At 40.1% G+C, this 19,764-nt stretch overlaps 1 protein-coding gene across 4 annotated transcripts in view; it reads left to right on the forward strand.

The window, feature by feature from the left end:
* Positions 1–19,764, forward strand: part of CDK14 (cyclin dependent kinase 14) — a 592,901-nt gene that overhangs the window by 105,826 nt on the left and 467,311 nt on the right. Inside the window, exon 1 of one of the 4 annotated variants that reach the window (XM_047694485.1) lies at positions 6,816–6,913. The exons of the other annotated variants lie outside the window; for them this stretch is intronic. The gene's annotated coding sequence lies outside the window, so the exon portion shown is untranslated. Of the gene's footprint in view, positions 1–6,815; positions 6,914–19,764 lie in introns of those variants that run through there. 4 annotated transcript variants of the gene reach the window in all.

Genomic DNA, 19,764 nt, shown 5'->3' on the forward strand with positions numbered 1-19,764 from the left:
ATGTGTATTTTAATGCAAAGTCTTATGTGCCAAGGGTTAGAAATTTAGCTGAGGAGAAGCAAAGACTCAGATGTAGACAAGTTGTTTCCCAGGATAATTGAGGACACACGATCAGGAAATAAAACATATAGAAAGGAGGAAGATTGTTCCCTAAAAAAGAGTAGACTGAACCCTTGGTTAGAAGCAGAACTGTGATCAGACATCACATATTTTTTTTAAGATTTTTTTTTGTTGTTATTTATTTATTTGACAGAGAGGGAGAGATCACAAGTAGGCAGAGAGGCAAGCAGAGAGAGGGGGGAAGCAGGCTCCCCGCTGAGCAGAGAGCCTTATTCAGGGCTCCATCCCAGGACCCTGAGGCCATGACCTGAGTTGAAGGCAGAGGCCTAACCCACTGAGCCACCCAGGCGCCCCCAAACATCACATTTTTAAAGGAGACAAAATTAAGTCTTGCCTTTTTATTACTGTAATCTGTATCTACCTGTTTTTGTTATTAGGATTCATGAAAATCAACTTTCCATGCTGCTTTTTGACAACATAATCTAAAGTTTGCTTGTAGGGTGCCTGGGTGGCTCAGTCATTAAGGGTCTGCCTTCAGCTCAGGTCATGATCCCAGGGTCCTGGGATTGAGCCCCGCATCGGGCTCCCTGCTCAGTGGGGAGCCTACTGGACCCTCTCCAGCTCCCCATGTTTGTGTTCCCTCTCTTGCTATCTCTCTCTGTCATAAACAAATAAAATCTTTTAAAAAAATTAGGTTTCCTTGCTATATAGCTCTGTCTTTGGGCTTTTAATCTCCAACTTAGATGATGTTCATAATTGAACTTTTTTACCTGGACATATTTTCTGCAGTTCGTGGTGACCAACATAGGATTTATCTCTAGCCAAGAAACAAACCTAGAGCATCTGTTGTCTGCAGGACCCAGTGTCAGCACTGTAGGGAAGGCGGAGATGAAGAAGATATAGTGTGTGTGTGTGTGTGTGTGTGTGTGTGTGTTATGGTTATGGTTATGGTTTTTGTTTGTGCTCTGGTTGCATGGATTTTGAATGGTCTTCCCTTAATCTTATTTTCCCCATAGGCCCTCATGTTTTTAGGGTGCATTTTAACAAAATGCAGCATTTTTCAAGAACAAATTTATTGGATTGTGATAGAATTACCTGTATTTACTGATAGAATTGGTTCATTTTTTTCTCCTCTAGAATCCAGAAAACACTCAGAGTTATGTAAATATTAAGAAAATCCTAAGGTTTCTGTGAAATGCCAGAGTGATATATGGATATTTCTGGATTTAGAAAGTATTTTATATAAATGACATTTCTCTGAATATATGGAAGTCTAAGCAATGACTAGCATTAGTGGAGAAGAATTAAATCATAAATTTTTTAGTGTTTATTAAAAAATAAAGGTTTAGGTTTAGTAAAACCTTGTGAGCATTTTTAAAACAATCATAACATGAACATTTCACTGTAAAACTTTGCAGTAGAAAAAAATTGCTAGGGTCACCTGGATCTATAATAATTTGAAATTCAGCCACTTTTGGGGGGAAATTTCTGTCTTTTCTCTATCACTTTTCAAAATAAAATATCTTCTCCATGAGACTTAAAAGTTTATTGAAAGTAATTCATAAGGCAGACTTACTGTATTAGATTTATATGCATAAAGTAGACTTTGCTGTTACCCCTTTCCTAACTTTATTTCCTTATTTTTCTTTTCTCCTTTTTTGGTTAAAAAAAAAAAGCTTTCTCTGTCCCTTTCTTCAATACTTTTTTTGTTTTGGGCTCCTTTTTTATGGGGAGAGGCAATCTGTCTGTTAGACTGTACTCCTGTGAGGGTCATGCATCTGACAGCCTGGCATCTCAGACAGGTCTGAGATGGCTCCAGGGAAGCTGATAGGAAATAAGTATTTCTGCCCAGGTGAGAAGTACCACAGAGCCCATAGGGAATAGCCTCTTGTTGTGGGGGAGGGGGAGGGAGGTTACTAGGCTTGTACTTCTCCACTCAGAAGAAAGTTCCTGGTTCTGCTTTGCACCCCCCTATTCTCACAGTTGCACGAACCTCTATTCACAGTGTTCTAATAAGCCTGTTTGTCTAGTTGCCCAAGTTTAGGGATGGTTGAGGAAGCTTGTGGCAAGACTGGGAAGAGTGTGGTGGTGTTAGGAGGAGGTGGCACGTTTAGAGCCTTAAGAAAGGAAGCCTGATGGCAAAGAGAATAAACCATAGTGATGATGCAGAAGGACGCATGGATGTCAGGTCTGGAGATCAGGTGTCAGTGACCCTGTATACTCTCGGTAAATCCTCGCGGCTGTCACTAATGTTCACGATGGACCCAGTCATCATCAGTTGAAGATGAGACTGTGTTTATTATAATTCATTTGAAAAGTCAGCAAAATGTCTGATACTTTTTAAGTTAAAAAAAAAATCATATATGAAGGCAGATACTTCCAGGGATCAATTTTTGTTTTCCTGCAAAAATGACCTAAGCAGATAGAGGTCAGATTCTAGCATTTTTATATGTCAGTTTTCTTTCTTATCTTTTCCTTTATATCTATCAAGATGATGTTTTTTACAAGACTTTTGTAAATAGACCCTCTATTTTGACATCTGTTATTGTCCTCCTATGGTTGGTTTCAGATACATCTTGATGTCCTGTAATAAAGATAGTCTTAATGGCAGTGGATTGTGAATCTTGTACGACATGAACATAATGTTTAATTTCCCATAGCTTTGCCTTCTAGCCTGTTTTTTCTGCTTTAAGGCCAAGCTTGTGTATACATACGTTGACACTATATTTTCCCCACACATTCTCCCCATTCATTCCTAAAGGTTCCCATCTGTTTCCACTCTTGGGAGCCCACAGAATTTGTCTGAACAACAGTCATCAGTAGCAGCTCTCCTAATATTTATTTATTCAGCAGGTACTGAGTGCTATCCTGGGGGCTGGGGACATGCAGTAGAAGCCTGTGCTGTGGAGCCTTTTACATGACAGTGGGGGCAGAAGACAAACAAATAAATACATTAGATGGTGCAGCAAATTTGGTGCGAAGAAGAAGGTAGCCAGGGAGGGCTCCGAGGAGGAGATTACTGACATCCAACTGAGTAATGAGAAGGTGTCAGCCAAGATTATCTGAGGAAGAACATTCTAGGCAGTGAGAGCAGCACAGACAGATTCCTAAGGCGGGAATTAGCTCTGAGGAGAAGAAACATTGGGGTGCCTGGGTGGCTCAGTCGTTATGCCTCTGCCTTCAGCCCAGGTCATGATCCTGGGATCCTGGGATAGAGCCCTGCTTTGGGCTCTCTACTCAGGGGGAGACCTGCTTCTCCCTCTCCCACTCCCCCTGCTTGTGTTCCCTCTCATGCTGTCTCTCTCTGTCAAATAAATAAATAAAATCTTTAAAAACAAAAACAAAACAAAAAAAAAAAAAAGAAAAGAAACATTGTCTGTTGTGACTGAAGCATGGAGTGGTAAGTGCTGGGGGGGCCCTTCTCAGTTCTGCTTGGTCAGTGGGTGCCTAGGCTAAACAGAAGCGCTTCCTCTCCAGCCCCCAGTCAGTGATGACCAGTCCAGGCGTAAACAAGGCCAGCCTTCTTGCTTCAGGTGGGACAAGTGTGGGTGTGGTTTTTTCCTTCTGAGGCCACTCTTCCTTGCTTTCCCCCATCTTCCCTGTCTTGCCTCCTCACTCCTTTTTTCTGAGAGCATGTCCTCAGTAAATTAGGTGAACAAGAATCCTGGCTGAGCTCCATTTCTAGGAGATTAGAAACCTAAGACACATAAGTGAGCTTCTGACCATTTTTTTTGCAGACTGTGAGTGAATAGCCTCCCCGCTTGCTCCTGCACCTCCGATCCATTCTACGCCATTGCCCTGTTGTAAAATGAAAAAATCCCACCCAGCTGCTATTCTGCTTACAGTCCTTTAGTGCCTTCCTGTTGGATTAAACGGCAACTTCCTGTTGGATAAAATCCCTAACTTCTTAGCATGGCTTACAGGTCTGTTATGCTCTGGCATCCAGCCATCTTTCCCTCAGCCTTCCCAGCTGCCACCAGTCTGTTTACTGCTCAGTGGTTTCCTTAGACAGCTTCCAGTTTCAGGCCTCTGATCCTTTTGTCCTGTCCTGCTGTTCTTCACATGCCCACCCGCTTCTGGCCAGTGGAAGCCTCAACCTGACGCTCCCTCCTCAGTGAGGTCCTCTCTGAGCCACCCTTATCTGTACCCAAGCAAGCACTCCCAAAACACACATTTCAGTATATTATAATCACTTGCTTTATTTTTCACCAGTCACTGGGTTCCTTGAATGCAGAGAACATGGTGGTTCCTACTGCTGAGTGCATCAGCACACATCTATTGAATAAATACATGAAAAACAAGGGGGAAACTTTATTCAGAGCAGTTTGTTAGTTCTTAAACAGCAAAGCCTCTTGACCATGAACGTTATACATGCTCTTACCTACCAACTCTATAGGAAGAAGGACAGGAACTACTTGGGTGGAGTGACTGAAGATAATAACACTTTTAACATATTTTTGTTTTTTAAATTTCAGGGAACATTGAATGATGGGGGTGGGGGTAGATTATTTAAGCCCTAAAATATGGATTTGGGGAATTTGTTACTTCTTTTAAATATTCGTTTAATATTTTCTGGATAGCTAGCATTGTGTCATATGTTGTGGGGAATAAAAAAGGAAGCAGTTGATAGAGTTTGTTCCTCAAGGACCTTCAAATGGTGAGAAAATGTATATATGAGAGTTTTGAGGCAGCATATGATTAAATCTTAAATGATTTAAGAAAGAAGCACTGTTGGTCCTGAAAAAGGAGTCTGTGGGCTGGAGGGTTGAGCAATCACAAACCAAAACTCAGATTCTTACAGGAATGTAGTCCCCTCTGCAGAAATGGTATTCGTGGACCTCAGTAGTTTTCAGATATTAAGGATGGAGCTTTCTCTCTTGGCTTTCCTGAAAAAGGAAGTTCATAATAGTTGTGTTTGAAGAACTTTTTGTAAGTTTTTGAATGAGCTTTTGTGTTGCAGAGAAAAAGAAAAGTTCAATATTTTCATAGTGTAATTCAAAAGGATGAAGGTGAAGATGGTTTGCAAACGGGAGATGATATCTTCTTCTTCTTCTTCTTCTTTTTTTTTTTTTTTATAAAGATTTTATTTGTTTGAGGCAGAGTGCGTGAACCAGAGGGAGAGGGAGAACTGGGCTCTCCATTGAGCAGGGAGCGAGCCTGACTACATGGGGCTCAAACCAGGACCCCAGGATTATGACCTGAACCGAAGGCAGACGCTTAACCAACTTGGCCACCCAGGTGCCCTGGGAGATCATTTCTTTTCTTTTTTTTTTTTTTTAACTCTTTTTTTTTTTTTTTTTAAATTTGACAGAGAGCACTAGTAGGCATAGTAGGCAGAGGCAGGCAGAGAGAGAGAGGGAGAAGTAGGCTCCCTGCCGAAGCAGAGAGCCCTATGTGGGACTCAATCCAAGGACCCTGGGATCACGACCTGAGCCGAAGGCAGCAGCTTAACCCACTGAGCCATCCAGGTGCCCCGGGAGATCATTTCTTTAAACCGAAGGGAAACCACCTTTCCCTGAGCTTTCTGATTGTAAGTATACCCAGTCCTGTGGACTGTGAGAATTTTGGCTGCTCACCATTGACATGGTAGTTACCTCCTCTTGTACTTTAATCTCTTAATTAAATAAATATCTGTGAGGTCAGATTTCATGCTTGACTTTTAAAATTTCTAGCCTGGTTTAACCTAATTTATACCCTTTATGGTTTAACCTAATTTATACCCTTTTGTGATTCTGTTTTTTGAGGATAGGAGGTACTTTGAACAAAGACAAATTGTAGCTTAACCACTCTCCTGTAGGGGTCGCTATAAGAGTAGCCTTTTGGCATTCTTCCTCACCACCCAGCACCCAGCACCCAGCACTGTGTGGTATGACTTGACATAATTAACCTAAGGGTTGTGGGATCTGGTTTGTGTTGGCATTTTACTTTTGGGAATGATAGAAGCTCTAACCCTTCCAACCAAGAATTCTGTAGGTTCGTAACTATGTATTTTATCACTTTGGGTCTGTAAGGGCTACACCTGTGCATTTTGAACCTCATTTTTTTGGTGCATGTTTATTTTAGAGTTCTCATTATTCCTCATTTGCATATGACAAATATATACACATAAACACATTAAACTATTTTAGTGGCTTTTGCAGCACGGATGATGGTAGCCTTCGTTGGCCTTCTGTAGGACCTCAGATTATTGTTTAATGGGGTTGTCACTCAAGATCCTTACTGGCTTCCTCCAGTGCTTTTAAAAAAATTGAATTGAGTTTGATGGGGTACATCCCCTTGATTAAATGTTTTTCCTCCTATGCAATCAGCATCAGCTGTTTGGCTCCCCTTCTGTCTTTTGAAGCAGCCCTGCATTGCAAATCAATATCTTTCTGAAGAGACAGTGTGTTGTGCATCGCCTGGACAGCATATGCACTGTTACTTTGGCTGCAATGCTGCTGCAGAACCTGGTTACTCTGCTTTCCTGGGAACTCCACAGGCAAGTCCATCGTGTTTGGAGAAAAAAAACACTAGGTTTTTTTGGGGGGGGAGAAATGAACTGTTAAAGCTGTTGATACTGAGTGTTAGCATGCTCTTTGTGTTCTTGTGAACTATTTTTGGTCTTATTCCACTGAGATTAGTTTCTCTTAGGTGATTTCTGGTGTGTTTTTGTGTCTGTGTGTGGGTTTTTTTTTTTTTTTTTGCTCTTGCTTCCCCCTTTCTTGGTTGTAGTACGGCCGTACCGTTTCAGCTTGCTAGTGCAGAAAGATGTGAATTCAGTTGCTGTATGAGCCTGGCCTGGTGCAGACACATTGCTAGAGACATGTTAAAGAGTTCCAGGTGAATCGAGCCTGAGAGAGACAACAGCAAAACGGTAAGACGGAGCATGCTTAAAATTAGAGCAGGGATTTTAATTTGGAGCATCTCTGCAAGTCTGAATCCTGACTCACTCATTTACAACTTGAAAAGGATTCATTTTATGCATGTCATTTCACTCACCCCCTTCTCTTTAACTGCCAGAAACATCACAGATTGATCAAGGGGGGATTTAAATTAGGGATCCGACAGGAGGTTACTCATGGAGAGTCTCTTGAGGCGCCCAAGGCTATGGCTTGTAGTTTGTAAACACCAGTAGCAGTGATGAGATGAGGAAAAGGTTTAGCGTCTGTGCTTCTTTGCCATAGCTGAGTGTTATTTCTTCTGAAACTCGCCTTATTACAGCTTAAAGAGATTTTACAGATTGTTTTCCCTGGCTTTGCTTGGCTGAATGCCCTCTGAGGCAAGTCAGTGAAGGACAGGAGACCACATCTTTCATTTGGGTAAACTGATGTCCCTACGTTAGCTAGATTGGTTCTGAGTGGAATAAGCATCTCTAGTAGATTAGGGCTCTGGGGCTTCCTCTTTGCTCATTCCACCCCCTTCCCTTCTAGAGCACAGAAACGTACCTGCTTTAAGTCTGTGCTTTCTGGCAGAGGCCGGTGTGCTGGTATTTTGCTTCATTACACCTGGAGTGGTTATGCTTTCATGTACGGAGGTGATTATCCTTCCTGCGGTTCTGCTTGAAGAGCCGGCTCTAAGAGTGGACTGGGAGCATTTTGGATTCTAATGGAGAACCCCTGCATGCATGAAGGACTGGGCTAGCAGACAGGCTACTCCAGAATGATGCTTACCTGCTTGTGCTGACGATAACTGCTGAGAGACGGAGATGTAAACCTTGATATCTACAGGGGTTGAATTTCTATTTCCTTTGTTAATTGGCACACAGTATTAGGGCTGGGGGACCGTCAAAGTTGCAGAACATGTTTTAATATTGTTCAGAGTGAGACTTACTACATTACATGGTCCTGGTGGATTTATTAGGGTCCGTCTCCTGTAGAGGTGCTGAATGCCCAGGGTGCCAGCATTTGATTTTTTTGCTTTAAAAATATTCTACTTCTGTATACTTTAACTCAGCAAATTACATACAATGTAAATAAATGATGCAGATAGTGAAGATCAATTGAGAAGATCATTGGTAACTTGCTGTAGCATGTTGGCCATAAGCCAGCTGTGTATAATTTTGTGACATTAGTATTTTTAAAAAAGAACACCTGATTAATTGACAGACAAATGAGAGAAATTTTTGAGTAGGGAGGCCACGTAAGAGCCCTAAATATCCTTCTATGTTTACTCAACTATTGATTATAAAGGTGAGACATTGATTTTTGGGAATGAATATTTAGATTTTCTTCCATAAGAGAATTCACATTTTCTTTTATTTTCATGACTTACTACTTCCTGAAAAATCAACATGAACTATAAGCTGTTCTTTTCCATACTTCAGTTTGTTTTTTTTTTTCTGGAAAAAACAACTATTTTTTTTTTTCTGTTTAGAAGATGATGTACTCTGTGTTGTTGGCTTTTTTTTTTTTTCCCTGAGAGTGATATGTTCTAGCTATTTATATTTTTACCTTCACTTTGTATAACCTGTGAGGTTTATTTTTTTGCCCTGTGATAGAAGGAATTGTACATTTGCAAAAATTAGTTTTTAAAAAGTAGAAGAGTAGAGTAGTTACATGACATTGATTTTATAGTCATAAACTTAAAAAAAAGATTTCATTTATTTGAGAGAGAGAGAAAGAGAACACGAGCAGGGGAGCAGCAGGCAGAGGGAGAGGGAGAAGCAGACTCCCCACTGAGCAGGGAGCCTGATGCCGGGCTCCATGTGGGGTTCCATCCCAGGACCCCGGGATCATGACCTAAATTGAAGGCAGATGCTTAACTTACTGAGCCACCCAGGTGCCCCATAATTACACATGTTTTAATTCCTCATTCTGCAGACATTTATTAGCCATCTACTATGTGTAAGACATTATAAGACCTGCTGTGAGGAAGTAAAATGAAGTGATACATTCCCTTGCCTGAAGCAGCTTAGCTGGAGGAGCACTGGTATTTTTCTCTGGAATATGCTCCTTATTCTTTATGAATAAGTAAATTTGATGCTTTTTAAATATTTTCTTTCTTGGAGACTCCTTTTGTTTTCTTTTAATCATTTATTTATTAAACAAACATTTATGGAGAATCTACTGTGTAACAGTGTAACTGCTCTGTAACAGTGAGCCAAAAAGATCTGGGGCCTGTCCTCATGGAACTTACCGTGTACTGTACTCCTTTTTAAGATACTTCCGGGAGAAATGTTGGAGTAGATTTCTTTCATTTGGGGCAATTGCAGTACAGATACTGTATGCTTTGATTTTTTTTTTTCATTTCTTAAATTGTGGTATAAAATATACATACCACAAAACTTTAACCATTTTTTTTTTTAATTTATTTGACAGAGAGAGATTACAAGTAGACGAGAGGCAGGCAGAGAGAGAGAGAGAGGGAAGCAGGCTCCCTGCTGAGCAAAGAGCCCAATGTGGGACTCGATCCCAGGACCCTGAGATCATGACCTGAGCCGAAGGCAGCGGCTTAACCCACTGAGCCACCCAGGCGCCCCAAAACTTTAACCATTTTTAAGTGCACAATTCATTGGCAGTAAGTACTTTCACAAGGTATTGTTACCATCACTGCTATCCATTTCCAGAACTTTTCCCATCATCCAAACAGAAAAATTCTATACACATTAAATAATAATTCCCCATTTTCCCTCCCCCTGGTCCATCCCTGGTAATCTCTAGTTTACTTTCTGTGTCTATGAATTTGCCTCATCAAGTGGAATCATACAGCATTTATCCTTTTGTGTTTGGTTAATTTCACTTAGCCTGCTTTTCAAGGTTCATCTGTGTTGTAGCATGTCCCAGAATTTCTTTATTTTTTAATATATGCTTTGATTTTTTTTTCTGGGGGGGAGGGGCAGATAGCAAACATTAACCAGGCTCCATGCCCAGTGTGGAGTCCCATGTGGGGCTCCATCTCACAACCCGGAGATCATGACCAGAGCTGAAATTAGGAGTCAGACACTTACCCGACTGAACCACCCAGGTGCCCCAATATATGCTTTGATTTTTATATGGAAAACACTAGAATTCCCCCTTCTCCCTTACATGCTTTCACTAAATCAAGTTTCCATATGGGTACCATAATAGATAATCTAGAGATACTAAAACTCGGAGCTTGTAGGATGGGGCAGGGAATGAGGAACAGAAATGCATAGAGGGAATAATCTGTGGTTATCTTACATTTGGGTTCTCTACATGGCCTGGTAATTGAGCATGGTAACTGGGCTACTTAGATTTTCATGTCAGTCCTTTGGTGATAGAGAACAACAGCTAAAATATTCAGTGGAAGGCTGGACTGTCATTATTAACATTTTAATTTTGTCATTATTAACATTTTAATTTCACCCCCTCTGCTTCAGTTCCCTTGCTCTATCTGATGTTGAGGTCCTCCTACAGACTCTTGGAATTGGCAGGTTCTTCAGCAAGTGTGTTGTCTAATTGGCTCATTGCTATTTGTTCAGCCAGTGGGAGAGTGAGACTTTCCTCAGTCTCCTGATAACCGCTGCAAACCCTCCTTCACTCCCCATTGCTGTTTTCAGTGGACACTTAACCTGAAAACCTCATGTTATCTTTTGAGTTGGGCAGAGAGGAGCAGGAGAGGGTATAAGCTTTTTTCCAAATTAAGCAGTTTTTCATTGGATGAGGTGAGCCAGGGTTCATCAATATAGCATTCTCTTTTCAAATTTCTTCCTGTTACTGTTTTTCTTAAATCCAGATGGTTTTTCTGATAGAGAATCCTTTTTAGCAAGTCAGGTTAAGGCTCCCAGAGGTATCCATTTATCTGCCATCGACTGAATTGATGATTCTTAGATTGGATCAGCCAGTGGTTTATGACCCTCCTTGAACATACTATTCAGGAAACACAAACATATATGGGAAGGGAAGATTCAACATGGCCGTGCCTAAAGGCCAGGTCATTCCATCTTCCCCATCAGCCTGTCCTTTTTAATGATCTTTATGCTTTCTGCCCATCCTCATGACTTTGCTGTTCAGCCTTGACTTTTGATTTGAGGCTGATTCAGAATCAGGTCAGTTAAAGGCATGTTAAGTTTAGGTGATGGAAGTAGTGAGGGATGAAGGGAGGATTGGTCAGAAACCTTAGACCACAGAGTGCTTTCTTTTGCATCAGAAGAGAGAATGAGAGAAGTGTTGTGGATCAGGTCTGGCCTCTGCTTATTTCTCTTGAAATATCAATCCCAGGGAACATGTAAGGAAGACATCCCAGTGGTCAGGATCTTGGGCTTTGTAGTCAGTCTCGGAATAAATCTCGTTACCTCTACTTGCTCTCTGTGTTGTCTTGGACATGCTACTTAAATATTGCATGCCTCGGGACGCCTGGGTGGCTCAGTTGGTTAAGCCGATGCCTTCGGCTCAGGTCATGATCCCAGCATCCTGGGATCGAGTCCCACATCGGGCTCCTTGCTCATCAGGGAGCCTGCTTCTCCCTCTGCCTCTGCCTGCCATTCTGTCTGCCTGTGCTTGCTCTCTCTCCCTCTCTCTCTCTGACAAATAAATAAAATCTTTAAAAATAAATAAATAAATATTGCATGCCCCTATTTAAATGTCTGTAAACTCGGAATAATAGTCATACCTCATGGTGCTGTTGTAGACACTGCAAAACTACTTATAAAGCATTTTTTGTAGTAGCTGTTACATAATAAGAGCTCTGTGAGAACCATCATCATTACCGTTATTATCCAAAAATCCTTCATTTCCATCTCTCTTTTCTATCAACTTGACTTATCTTGTCCAAGTTTTATCCTTTTCCAGTTTGCTTGTTTATTGAGCACATATGACAGTTCTTAGTGTTACTGTGTTTGAGGGGATAAAAAGTGGATTTGAAAAAGTGCTCCAGTCTTCCATTTATCATCTGGTAAGGTTTGGGAAGAGTATATGTTCTATAAACTTCCTCCTCTGCCTACTGATACAAGTTTGCCCCAGTGGCTTATTCCTCAGCTGAATGAGATCTTGCTAAAATACAAAGAGGACAGTGAAATGTTCCTGGAAGCACTGAGGCTTATTTTCAGGTGGAGACAAGCAGCAGGATTTGTGTATCCCACTGCTCTGCTCTATTCACCTTGATGATCTGCGTCTGGATTCACTATTGACTTTTCTCAGTCAGAGGAAAGGTTGACAGAACCAGCTCTTATGAAATCAGCTAGGACTTTATTATTAATGGATTGCTGTCAGATTTATTATTGCTGAAATTTTAGCTCTTTACAATAGATGGACCAATTGTCAAAGCTGCACTGAAAGAGACTTCCATTTTTTCCCCCAAAGGTTCATTGTTCCCTGTGTTTCTCTTCATAAGCTCTGTGTGGTTAGTGACCCATATATGATTCCCTGAAAATTTTAAGAGCTTCAAAAGTCAATCCTATATTGAGTGATGCCCTATATTTTTCTGAATTCTTTGGTCAGGTCCGTATCTCGATTTATTTTATTAGAATAAAAACATTAAACTTTAGAACTTTATAACATTCCTCTTGACATTCATTAGTCACTAAATTATTATTTAAGCATTAATAGTACATCTAAATTTTATTAAAAAGGTGGTTATTATAGGTGAGGAGATAAAAGTTGTGCTTATTTATATAACCGTCTGTTTCAGAGTAAAAAGATAGTATACAATTTTATTTCTCCAGGGAAGGAATTTAAAAATATTTATAATCTTTATTTTTAAATGCTGTTCATATGGTTACCAGGGCAAAGAAATTCAGGCCCTAATGGATCAGTCAGTACCTCCAGTAGTGTCTTTTTTCAGTTTCCATTTTTAATGTTATTATGCCTTCTGGATGCTTGATCTTACATGAGGGACAGAATAGCGAGCTACAGATATTTGAAAGGTATAAACATGAAGGAAGAACTAGCCTGGTTTAGTACAAAGAAGCTATGGGTGGTGCAATGAAGTTCAGAAGAGAAACAAAACAATTCAGAAGGCATCTGAAACTATCGTTTGCACAGCCTTTGAGACAAATGACAGCTTCTCCGGTCCTTGTGATGTTAAAAAAAAAAACCCAAAAACCAAAAAAAAGTGCCTCAAACAGTAAGCCTGTGTATACAGGTAGAAAGCGTGCTGGACCGTATTCATGATTTCAAAGAGCCATGAATCTGAGTTCAGCCTTATCTGTTTATTGATTATTAATACTTCTGGCATGGTAGACATTTTAAAATCACTGTAGGTTATATTGGTCAGTCCTTGCTAGGTCATGTTACATCTCTGCATCATGTGGAGTCCTCTGAAAACACTCTGGTTTCCCTTTCTCAGGTTAGGACCCAAGACAAAAGAGAAAGAAAAGCTATATTTAAACCTATAAATTCTGTGAGAACGGGGAAAAGGTTCTTATTTGCAGAACAGACTTTTTCTTTTCTAGAATGAGAGCTTTAAGGGAGTAGTGTCTTGATGAAGAAACTAATTAGCCATGTTGGGAGCCACTTTGTGTAGCCTGAGTCTTCTGTTTTGTCCAGAATGGTACTCCAACTCCAGTTCCTCACTGCTACTGTGAGAATTTTATAGGTTGGAATAGGCTTTTTCTCTGTGGAATCTCAACAGAGCCACTCCCTTACTGTGTGTGGGGATTCTCATTTCATGTGCCCCATTTCTGAGCCCTCTGGCTATAAATGAGAGAGGGTAGGTAATACAGATGTCAATTCTAATATTTCACCTCCCAATACTATATATTCATTTGGCCATGTGATATGAATGCTACACTCTTGTCTCTCTTTTTCCATGATGGAGTTTTAGCCTGTGTATAATTATGGATGCCAAGTGAGACAAAATTCACATAGCTTCTTTCTCCTCATGACCTTTTGGGGGTATAGAGTATGTTTTTAGAGGAAGCAGTGACTGAAAGCCACCCAGACTTCTACAGAATTGCCATGCCCTTCTATTTGTGAACAGGGGTTCCTGTCCCTTGTCCAGTGGGACATGTTCAGTTATGATAAGTAGGCAAAGGGTTTTTTTTTTTTTTCCCTCCACCTTCTAGGGGAGGACTTGTTTTAGGATGGTACACTTCACAAATACAAGTTCTTTTTAAAATTTTGTTTCTAGGTCTAAAGTGACTTCCTTCTATTTTATTATTTTTTTTTCCCCCAAAGCTACCAAATAAACTCTGGTAAATAAAGCAAAGCAAAGATTCTGGGTTCAAACCTCCTTAGAATAATTTTGTGGTAATTTTTTTCATAGATATGGTAGCCAATGACAAAACAGTGCTTCTGTATTAGAAATACATAAATCCACAAATTTCTACACAGGATGTAATGGTACAGATGCTGTTGTAACTCGTGTATATTCTTTTTTTCTCTACTTTTCACTTACTCGTGATCCCATTGCTTTAAAAAAAATTCATAAGGTATACTTTGGGTATACCCTACTGGACAATTTTATTTCAGAGTATTTCAAAATTAAAGAATTATATAAAATTGCCCTGACTTTTTGTGGGAAGTTTGAGTAAAAATGTTACCCAAGAAAATGATTATCACTCATATGGTACCCAGAGTTTGAAACAAATTTTACCCCTCAAACTCTCGACCTCTCGCACAGTCTCAATCTCTTATGTGGCCATACCAGCTGAATCTATTGCTATATGTGTAGAGCACTGCACCTCAATTTTCTTTTTAAATACTTTTTATTTATTTGACAGACAGAGATCACAAGTAGGCAGAGAGGCAGGCAGAGAGAGAGGAGGAAGCAGGCTCCCTGATGAGCAGAGAGCCCGATGCAGGCTCGATCCCAGGACCTGGGATCATGACCTGAGCCGAAGGCAGAGGCTTTAATCCACTGAGCCACCTACGTGCCCCTGCACCTCAATTTTTAACGTGCATACAAATCTCCTGGGGGTCATGTTCAAGTGTAAGTTCTGACTCAGTGGGACTTAAGGGAGCAGGGGTGGCACTGAGATCCCAGGCATTGCCAACACCAGTGGTCCACAGCAGAAAGGGGTTAAGAAATATTCCAGATGAAATCCTGATTCCTAAAGATAGCTATGTTCCAAAAAACCTGTGTAGGCCACAACTAACCGTAGGGCATTTTTTACAGTTATGATGTTGTTCATTAAACTTTGTGTTAAATTTATCATGATGATTTGGGTGAAATGAAGAACATAGAGGTCAGTAAATAGAAGCATCTGTCTACATGAACCTGTAAGCAAACTATCATGTACATCTAAAATCAAGAGTATAATTATTATTTTTTATTTTTATTCAATTATTTTTATTAACATATAATGTATTATTTGCCCCAGGGGTACAGGTTTGTGAAGAATATAATTATTTTTTAAGAAGATTTTATTTATTTAGAGGGAGCATGTACACGCTTATGTGGAGGAGGGGTAGAGGCAGAGAGAGAGAGAACAGAACACCCATTTCGTGCTGCTGTGGGTCTCAACCTGGGTTTCGATCCCACGACCCTGAGATCATGACCTGGAGCAGAAACCAAGGTCAGTCGCTCAACTGACTGAGCCACCCAGGTGCCCCTCAGGTGTATAACAGAAGGGAAAGTAACTTAATAAAATTGTCTTAGCAACATATATTAAAACTTAAGCTGCTGAGAAGACCACCTAAATATTTCACAATAAAACTGGCCAAACAATCATCAAGTCTCTTGGGGGTAAAGCGTTGAAGCCCAGCAAGGGTTGTAACAAAACTATGGTCACTGAAGTGGCATAAAGGAATGGAGTGTCCTCAAGAATTCTCCCTTCAGCTATGTCCATTAGCCAGTGGATTCAGGGTTTCGATGAAATTAGGTCAGACCCCAAAGAAACCAGTCAGTAGAAACAAAAGCATTTTTAAATTAAATCATATTAATAGATGCAGAAATCTGGTGAGTGGTATAGCTGGTGAAACTCTTTTCATTGAATGGAAAAGATCTGGGCTTGGAAGGTGACTCATTGTATGTAGGTAGGACTAATTTTTTTAACGGCCTATGTTTAGTTAAAGGGGAAGGTTCATAATAAGGAAGATAGTCTATCTTTGAGTAGATGTTAACAGAACACCCATTTATGCCATCTTTTGGGCTTTCAGAAACATTAAAGAAATGGAAGATAATGATTTCTATGCTCAAGGTGTTTCCAGTTTGGTAATAGAAATGCAATGAACACATGAGAAACAGCAAAACAAAGACCTCCTCCCATCCCAGCAAAATAAACCAAACATATGACAACAAATTCCACAGTGGCTTATGTGAAAGCGTATAAGACAGCATTCATTTAAGTGACAAATGATGAAGTACAATGTAAAAATGACCTAGTTGTTTTGTGAGGGCATTTGTAGTTGTGACAGTGGCAGTGACATAAGGACACGACTGGCATTTAGTTGACAGAACCAGGATTGCCAAACATCGTGCGATGTGACTGCTACATCGTGCCGCTCACAAATAATCTGGCAGCCAGGTGGCCCAGGACGCCGTCACTAAGCAGCTGTGAGAGTGGCAGTGCCGGGATTCGGGAGTTAAGGCAGGCCCACAGAGTCTGGGGAGACCGGGAGGTGTTCGTGGCGTGAACCTTGTCCCCCTTCTTTCTAAACCTAAAATCCTAAGTGAAATGCGATGTAAACGGAAGCACAAAGAAATGAATTTTTGTGTCTGGCCTTATGTAGTTAATCTATTTAAAACCATTTACCAGTTGTAAGCTGCTGCCTAGAGGTCATAACAGAAGCGTTGAGCTGTAAAAGATCTTAAGAGCTATTTACTTCAGCTGTATCATATTGCAGATGAGAAGACTGAGATGCAGACAGTTTAAGTGACTTGTCCGTCACCTATGTGACTTACATGGACGGGAGGCTTGCCTGGGTGTTGTTAGCTAATATTCTGGAGGTGATTTTAGGCAAGGTCTTCGTTCTGATAAAACATAGCTGTAAGTAAAAATACACCCATGTGTATATCTCCTTATGTACATATAGATATCACATCCCATATCTTTGCTCTGTGTAACCTTGGCATACACACACGCATGCACACATAATGCACACGCATGCACACACATGAGATAAAGAAGACCACAATCAAAGAGAGGGAGCATACTTTTAGATCTTGCAAGCTGAGGTTAGAGATGAGGGTAGCTGTCGTGGGTTATGATGCCAGTGGCATTAGACATTCCTCCTACTCCATCCCCCTACCCCCACCCCCACCAGAATACCTTGCCCACCTACGCACCTGTAGCTGAAATTCTTTTGAAAAGGAATGAAGCTTTTTGTTCTATAATTCTTAAAGTTCAAGTAATTCTGGAAGAGGTTACGTTCTGATTTAAGTATCCAAAAACTTACAGATGACTGATGATGGGTTTTTTATTGGGAACAGATTTTGAGAGGAGAAACCCATCAGACCCTCACAGGGCAATGGATGAGGAGAAAAACAAACATAAGAGCTGTTGTAGTATCAAAACTTTTCCATATTTATATTTGCCAGCTTTGTATTGGACGGATCATGGATTTTTTTCCATGAACCTCAGAACCATGACTTAGCTTCCTGCCTCATGCATCATGCTTATTTGCTGTGCATCAGCGTAGACTCCTTTAAACCAGTTCTTTCCCTGGTGTCTGGCTCCGTGAAGAGTGTGGGGCGAAGAAGTGGAGAAGATCACACCATGAACTCAATAAAATGCCAATCACCAGAAAACGGTTGATTCAAAGGGACAATTTTCAGCCTGAATGAATTCACTTGAAATGAATGCCAACCTTAACTGAATTAAGTTGTGCTCTTTCAAATCCACTGCTGTGAGTTTGGTAGACAGTTGTCTGGATTTTACGTAGCTCCAAGCTAAAATTGTAGGTCAAACTGTGACTTTCAGAGCCTCCAACACTATTTGAGTTTCTAACAATTTTTACTGAGTTTTGAGTTCTTCAGCTAATGTACAGACCCCTGTTAATGACAAGTGAACCAAAATAATTGATTCACATGAACACCCAAATATATGGGTGCATCTCTAACCTTGTTTGAATTCTAGGTTCTATTGAATTTACTGGAAACAACAACAACAACAACAACAACCCAGAAGTGTATTTTGGTATTGGTGATGATTTCTTCTTCTTTATCTGCCTTCAAGTACCATGAGACATCTCTGCTTATGTAAATTTTGTCACTTTTGTTCCCACACAACAGGAACAAGGAACAGAAGTGCTAGTCATAGAGAAGACAGCCTTATTCCCATTAATATTGGAATGTCTGTTATTTTCAGGTATTACTGATAGCCCTCCTATTTCCTGTGATTGGCTTTGGGAAGAGGAACCGAAGGTGTTTTCTTCTGACCCTATATCGTTTGAGAAAACCACTCTTAATCAATGTAAAGCCCTTACTTTCCCAACTAAGTCAAAAACCTTTGCTAGACCCTTCAGGTGGAGATTTGAAGGAGAAAGTGCTCTTGGCGGGGGTTGAGGGGGGGATGAGGTGGGGGCTATAACATAGAAAACAGGAGACAGTCAAATTGTTGAGGTTAAAGTATCATAAGAAGAATAATTATAGTCCAGGGTATGCGAAATATTGGAGCAAAACTAAGTGCTGAGTGGGATTTAATCAACAAAGGCTTCTGAGCAAAGGTAATTTTTGAGAATAGTCTTTTAGTAAAATTGAAGAATAATTGATATATAATATTGTATTAGTTTCAGGTATATAAATATAGTGCTTTGATATTTATATATACTACAGAATGGTCACTGTAATAGCCTAGTTACTGTCTGTCACTGTACAAAGTTGCTACGATATTATTGACTATATTTCCTGTGCTGTACATCTACATGTCTTATTTATTTTATAACTGAAAGACTGTACCTCCTAGTTCCCTGTGCCTATTTCATCCGTCCCCCCAACCCCTTCCCTTTTGGCAACCATCAGTTTGTTTTTGTATCTATGAATCTGTTTCATTTGTTTTGTTTTTCTTAGATTCCACATATAGATTTTTTATATTTCACATATAAGTGAAAGCATGTGGTGTTTGTCTTTCTCTGTCTGAATTTCACTTAGGATAATATCCCCTGGGTCCACTCATATTGTTGCAAATGGCAAGATTACATTCTTTTATATGGCTGAGTAATAGTCCCTGATGTTTATGTATACTGTATATATTAAACACCATTTTTATTCACTCATCTGTTGATGGACATTTAGGTTGTTTCCCTCTCTTGGTTAAATAATGTTTTGACATACATGGTGTGCTGATGTCTTTTTGGATTAGTGTTTTTGTTTTCTTTGGATTAATACTCAGAAGTGGAATTGCTGGATTATATAATATTTCTGTTTTTAATTTTTTGAGGCACCTCCAAACTGTTTTCCATAGTGACTTCATAAATTTACATTCTCACCAACAGTGCATGAGAATTACTTTTATTTACACATTCTCACCATCACGTGTTATTTCTTGTCTTTTTAATACTAGCCCTTCTGGTGCTGGGAGGTAATCTCTCATTGTGATTTTGATTTGCATTTTCACGTACCAGTGGACCATTTCTTTTTTCTTTTCTTCTTTTTTTTTTTTTTAAATTTTTCTTTTTTATTTTTAATAAACAAATAATGTATTTTTATCCCTAGGGGTACAGGTCTGTGAATCACCAGGTTTACACACATCACAGCACTCACCATAGCACATAACCTCCCCATTGTCCATAACCCCACCCCCCTCTCCCTCCCCCCCTCCCCCCAGAAACCCTCAGTTTGTTTTGTGAGCTTAAGAGTCACGTATGGTTTGTCTCCCTCCCGATCCCATCTTGTTTCATTTATTCTTCTCCTATCCCCCCTAACCCCCCACGTTGCATCTCCACT

Source organism: Lutra lutra, chromosome 11 (genome assembly GCF_902655055.1).
Source record: "Lutra lutra chromosome 11, mLutLut1.2, whole genome shotgun sequence".
NCBI lineage: Eukaryota > Metazoa > Chordata > Mammalia > Carnivora > Mustelidae > Lutra > Lutra lutra.